Source organism: Gossypium raimondii, chromosome 3, assembly GCF_025698545.1.
Source record: "Gossypium raimondii isolate GPD5lz chromosome 3, ASM2569854v1, whole genome shotgun sequence".
Lineage (NCBI taxonomy): Eukaryota > Viridiplantae > Streptophyta > Magnoliopsida > Malvales > Malvaceae > Gossypium > Gossypium raimondii.
Genome location: NC_068567.1, coordinates 57,580,167 through 57,585,969, shown reverse-complemented (window position 1 = coordinate 57,585,969; position 5,803 = coordinate 57,580,167). Strand labels below are relative to the sequence as shown.

At 35.0% G+C, this 5,803-nt stretch overlaps 1 long non-coding RNA gene and 1 other non-coding gene across 2 annotated transcripts; one reads left to right on the top strand and one right to left on the bottom strand.

Annotated features, from left to right (window-relative positions):
- Positions 1 to 416: 416 nt before the first annotated feature.
- On the bottom strand, positions 417 to 2,362 carry LOC105794926 (universal stress protein PHOS32). The gene is made up of 2 exons (XR_008194584.1): positions 1,520 to 2,362; positions 417 to 658 (listed from the first exon to the last, which is right to left on the bottom strand). It is a non-coding gene; the product is annotated as a universal stress protein PHOS32 (transcript).
- A 1,345-nt stretch (positions 2,363 to 3,707) lies between these two features.
- Positions 3,708 to 5,408, top strand: LOC128039859 (uncharacterized). The gene is made up of 2 exons (XR_008194583.1): positions 3,708 to 4,323; positions 5,091 to 5,408. It is a non-coding gene; the product is annotated as an uncharacterized LOC128039859 (long non-coding RNA).
- The last annotated feature ends 395 nt before the right edge of the window (positions 5,409 to 5,803 follow it).

The window sequence follows — 5,803 nt, the reverse complement described above, 5'->3', positions numbered from 1 at the left end:
TTTAAAATAATTTTTTTTATTAAAAAAATGGGTCGAGCCGGGCCTGACTCAAGCTTAGAAATTTTTTCCCGGGCCAGGCCTGGATAAAATTTTAAGCCCATATTTCAGGCCGGGCTGGGCCTAGGCCTAAGATGCGGGCTGAATTTTTTTCTAGGTACAGCCCAAACCCGGCCCGGCCCATGAACATCTCTACATCGTCACATTTCATATCATGAACATGTTCTCAGCCAGGTTCGGTTCTACACTAGTCCAACAATTCAACCAAATCAGGCATCAATAAGGTATGGTTAGCCATGGTCATTGAACCAAATGACCAGGCTGCAGAAGCTGCCGACCCTGGTCCCATCCAAAGATAGATGACCGCTCACTCGACCATGATGATACCAAACAAGTGCAACACCTGAAAAAGGGTGCAGTTTTGTAGTACAAATATCTGGTATTCCTACGGTATTATTAACATGCCTGAGCAAAGAAATCCAGTACGGCAAACCATATACATATACATTGAAGAGTTAATTGTCGAAACACAATTAGCAGGAAGCACACAAGAGAAACCCAAGAGCCCTATACAAAGCATACATGTTCGTCACCACACAAGATTCTCACTCTTCTTTGACACCACAAAGTCTTCACATTTTGGATTGCCTTTCACCCTTTGCTGCAATATCATTGCAGGAGCCATATCAGTAATCAATCACCTCATCCGGTAATTCAAAATAAAAGTTGACACTTAATTAGCAAAGGAGTTCACTAGATATAAACATATGTAAAGCCAAACTATAAGTCTGAAAACTAATAATGCATTAAATGGCACATTATCAATATGGGTTTTACATTAAGAACAAAGCGTTTGTTCTCTGCTACTATTAAAAGGCAATTCATAGGTGTGAAGGGAAAGAAAGAATTCAGAAATGGGTCTCAAACAGATTAAAGCTTGGAGTCATATTAATTACCTGAATCAGTAGGCACTCGTCAGTGCTCCAAGTCATATTAAGCATCTGATAACAAGAAATATGAAGCAATGAGAAGTAATTTTTATAGTAATATACATAATTGTTTAACTTAAAGATTACAAAAAAACAAATAATACTAAGGCCTTGCATGTTTCTGCGGCTCTAGAAACAATGGTAACACCAAACACAACATGTAAGGCCTAAAGTATTATGTGTTATGCACTAAATTCCGCATCTCCAAGTCCATAGGCCATTTCATCAGGTTAATTCCAAATGTCTATAATCATGATTTCTAGGCTAAAATATCATGTACCAGTGCTATCCCTCCAATGGTTTCATAATCTTCATTATTTTCATTATCTTTCCCAGCCAATACCCTAACAACTAAGCAAAACCTCAATTCAGGCTGCTACTTGTTACTTCTCACAAGTCATAAACTATAGTATTTGGAACTTCTACCAAGCATTTCATCATGTTCATAAAGCCATAAAAACTCAATTACAAATGGAACCAGTTGATAACCATCAAACACAGACAAAATCAATTACAAATACGAAAACCCAAACCTGTGTGTCCCTCCTCCGCATCATGATACTCCTGTTCCTCTTCAGGTACCGGCTGCAGCTCCACATCTTCAACAATGTTCTTCTTCGTCACCTTCTCGGCTCCACCATTTCCATTTTCCTCATCAGGGTACCGGACCACTACCACAGGACAAATGCAGTGGTGGACGCAATAATCACTAACGCTTCCTAGCCTTCCCTTGCAGGTTCTTCTAGAGGCTCCGAATCCTCTGCTCCCCATGATCACTGCACTCAGCCCTAATCTCTCCACTTCCAAACACAATCTCTCCTTCATGTCATGGTCTTTTACTATGTGGATTTTAAACGGAATCTGAGCATCCACTAACGGCTGGGCCAGCGTATTCGCCTTGGTTGTCGTGAAAACGTCGAAGTCGTTCTCGAGTTTTTGCTGCGACTCCTCGTCGGAGTGATCGCCACTGATGGCGGTGGCGTTTTCGCGATTATTCGTGGAGTTGGGAGTGATTTGGAGTTTGATAGAGCCCCAATCGGCTCCGTAAAGGACGGAAGTCGGACGGACGTGGAGGAGGACGACGGCGTCTCCCGGACGAAGGTAATTCTGGACAGCCCAGCGGACGGCATAAGCACTCTCGTCGCTTAAGTCAACGGCGATGGCGATGCGACGCTGAGAACCGGCGATGGGGGTGGAGAAAGGGAAACGTGGGGAAGAGGGCTGGATTCGGAGGGAAGCGAGGGATGGAACCTGAAGGTCGGATTCCGATGGACTGGGTTGTTGTGGATTCATCAGAACAGAAGACAAAGGTTTTTGGTTGACCTTTTTGGGGTTTGGGAATTGAAAATCACAGAAATTTGGGTGAGCTCTGCCGCTAATGGGAACTATATATCGAATGCGCCACCCAATTTTTCTTTAACTTTCCTCACGTGCAGTAAAGTTATTTTTTTTTCTTTCAAATTTAATAAAAATAGAGTTAAAAAAATAAATAAAAAATTAAAATATTTTTTTATAAAATTAAAAATTTCAAATAAATCTTTTTTTTTTTATGAGTTAAACTAACCCACTACGTTTTAAACAAGATTCATACAAATATTTATACTTAATATTTTGTAACGCCTTAGTATTTTACTTAGGCTGCTTTCTTTATTACTTTTCAGATGAACTTTTACATGTAGAAGTGTTTTTTCCTGAAAAGTAATAAAGAATAGACATCATTTCAATAAAATTTCAACTTAAAAGAGAAGTTAAAATTTTAACTTCTTCATTTGCCAAAAGTGCTTTTGGCTTCTATTTACATTTTAACCTTGTTTTCTCCCAAAATTTTAGTATTTATATTTGGTATATAAATATTATCATTTTTAAAACTTTAATCTAAATATATGTAATATTTTAATTTGTTAGGTTTATATTTTCTATGTTATGTTAATATATAATATAAGTTATATATTCAAATATATTTTAAAATAAAATAATACAAATGTGTTAAAAGTATTAATTAAAATAAAAATAATTTTAAAATAATACAATTGTATTTATATCTAATTACAAATATTTAATTATTATATTTAAATATAGTTTATGTATTCTAATTAAATTTAATAAATAAGTAATATTAATTACTTAGAAATATTTAAAATTAATATTATATATTAAAATATTAACAACAAGTTATAATAAATTATTTTTATAATTTTGCTAAAATATCATAATATTAACTAATTTAAACATTATTTAAATACATATTTATTACTTTATAATATCATGTCTAAAATGGATATTTTATTTCTCAAAAGTACTTTTTGACAAGAATATCAAATACTTAAATTTTTCAAAAGCACTTCTCAAAAACATTTCTCAAAAGTATTTTTTCACAGCACTTTTTAAAAATATTTTTCAAAAGCAATAAAGAACTGGCCCTTACTATTCCTTACTATTCCGGTAACTAATTTAGTCCACAAATTTAGAATGCGCTACATCGACATTTTTATTTTTAATATTATATTTTAAAAATTGAAAAATAAAATTAAAAAATTCTAGATATTTGAAAAAATTGAAAATCTGGAAAAAAAAATTCAAAATATGTAAATTCTAGAAAATTTAAAATATTTCTCTTTAAATATTGTTCTGCTTCTAGAAAACGTATATCATGAGTTTCTCCACTAGGCCCATAAACTTGAAGTTGCGCCATTGCACCTTGCTAATTTCCCTGGATTTGGTATTTGGGCTTCCAACTGTGCTTTTAATTTGTTTATTTTATGTGAGAGCCCCAGTTCCGGAGCGTTGCTGCACCTGCATTTTAATGGAGACCAAGCTGCCTTTGCGCTATTTTGTTTACGCATCTAAAGCCGGTGTTCGGCTAGAAATTGCTCATTGTGTGATTTGTAAAACTAAAATGCCAATGCCGTAAGCCAAGTATTTTATTACATGCAACACTTTTTATCGAAAAAGGTTTAATAACTAAAATGCCCATGTTCTGTGCGGAAAAAAGAAAAGCCATACTTGTCTTCTCAACGAGCTTTGATTGAGATTCAACAATAAAACTATTCCATTGCAATTGTTACTTAGATATGTTTTGCTCTAGCAATCCGTGACCTGTTCTTCCTTGTCCTTTGAAATATCTGTGTTTTTTCCCCTCCCAGGAATCCTCTTACAGCCTTGGACAACAGGAATAATAATCCATGTTTGAAACTATCCCTACCACTCTTTATTTGGTTTTCTTTCAACAGCCAACTCTCCTTAGGAGCAGACACCATCTCCGCAAATCAGTCTCTCTCCGGTAATCAGACCATTGTTTCATCGGGTGAAAACTTCGTGTTGGGCTTCTTCACACCAGGTAAGTCTTCTAACCTACTACATAGGCATATGGTACGGCGGCCAGGTCTCTGAACAGACCCCAGTTTGGGTTGCAAACAGGGAGATACCGGTCCGTGATATATACTTTTCAGAACTGAAAGTATCTGATGGTAACTTAGGTTTGTTCAACGAGTCCCAATTACCAATCTGGTCCACCAATATTAGCTCAAGCAACTCAACTTCTGTAGTAGCAGTCCTTGAAGATACAGGGACTCTTCTTTTAAGAGATGGTCCTTGTTCCATATTGGAGTAGAATTCTTTATTTTGATGACCTCCAGTATTTTCTGACAATGGCTATCCAAGATGAAATTAGCCCAGAAATGAAAAACTTAGCCACCTTTTTCAAATGATTTTATCCTCTAGAACAATGGTCTGATATGATTATGTTTGAATTTCTCAAAAACACAAAAGCCCAATGAATCTTAATAATCTTTTATAAACCATAGTACTTCATGCAAAATGGTCCTGCGGCACAGTTAGGAGCATTCCCTAGTGCATGGATTCATAAAACTTATTTCTCGTAAGTTTAAATCCTTATGACTACAAGGAGTTGCAAAAGTATCCGGGCCAAATTAACAGAGTTATCCCTTCATAAACATGGCCTTTAGGAAGTACATTGGCACCATGGGATATAGATAATGATCAACCGACACCTTATCAAAAACAGTTGAAATAGGCTCTAAAAGAATATCAGATAAATATATCAGATCTAAAAAAATGTTCACAGGAGTATCCAATGTATTGCAGCCAAGCAGCACAAGACACACCAGCCTGGAAAGATATTTATGAAGATACATCTGACAAGCCACCTGATGACTTGGAAGAAAGAATTGAATAGCTAGAATTAAAGTGCTATACAGCTAGAGAGGAGAAGAAAAGAAAATTAGAATAATTAAACATCACCTCCGACATAAGTACAGATTATGACACTGATTGAATGAGTCATTGTCTGCTTGTAAATTATTGTCCTTTACTTTTATAAAAGTTTGTATGAGTCATCGCCCTCTTGTAAATTATTGTACTTTACTTTATTAAAGTATGAGTGAGTCATTGTCCTTTTGTAAATTATTGAACTTTACTTTTAATAAAGTTTGATGAGTCATAGTCCTCTTATGTATGATTGTCTGTATGAGTCATGGATCAGATTCCATCTTATCTAGAATTCCTTCTCTATCTAATGAAGGAAAACTCTTGGAAATAAAAATACAAGTGTGATTTTATAAAATGTCTAGCTAAACTTTTTAATTCTTTTCCTTCTTGATTTGGTATATCGATGAAAGAAAATCTCCCTTGAGTTTAAAAGTATGCTCTGTACTTGCCATACACTGAATCATGTACATCAAAAATTAAGCTTAGACCAGGAATACTAAAATTCATATAAATTTAAGGAAGTAGTCTAAATTAATGGTATTAACAAATAAAAAACAGTGCCTATTTAAGTGGCCAAAAGGAGAAGCTTT